The sequence below is a fragment of the Haliotis rubra genome, unplaced genomic scaffold (genome assembly GCF_003918875.1).
Source record: "Haliotis rubra isolate DU_JTF1 unplaced genomic scaffold, ASM391887v1 Scf26, whole genome shotgun sequence".
NCBI classification, from domain to species: Eukaryota; Metazoa; Mollusca; class Gastropoda; order Lepetellida; family Haliotidae; genus Haliotis; species Haliotis rubra.
In genome coordinates, this window is record NW_025766669.1 from 32,501 (window position 1) to 33,168 (window position 668).

Genomic DNA, 668 nt, shown 5'->3' on the forward strand with positions numbered 1-668 from the left:
CGACCTTTCCGCCACTGATATATTCAAATTGCAATGCCATAGTAGGAAAATATTGTTAGATGTCGACTTCAAAACTGCAAGTACAGATTAACCTTGTCACCAAATTATTCAATGTTAGTACAGTTACATGGCAGTATTAATTACAATAGCAGTGGTTATAGATATGAAATTCTGATAACAATATTCATCCAGCAGCAGCCTACAAGGTAGATCTATTGTTGTTCACACACCTGCACGGAGAGGCATGCAGTTTGCCACATATATAATGTACATACCTTCAACAAAGTTCCATATCAATTGTTGTGGAAGATTTCAGAGTAGACTTGACTTCAGCATGAAAATATAGTACCTTCGACACCACTGGGCACATTAAATAGTAATACATTCCTGACAACTAATAATAGGTTGAAAACCAAATCTGCCAGAAACTTCATGAAACCTTTGCTCAGGTCCTGACGCTTTTCAGCAAGGCTGTATGGCGCTCATCGAACAACATAAGTTGTGATACTGAGACACCAAAAGCTGGAACTGTTGGAACGTTGCTCGACAAATACGTCAAGTTGTGTAACGGTTAAATATCATCTTTCTTGTCATATAGTCTTGTGGACAATTTTTGTGCCTCCGAATCTACATGCATAGATTTAAATATCAAACAGATGAGACGGTTT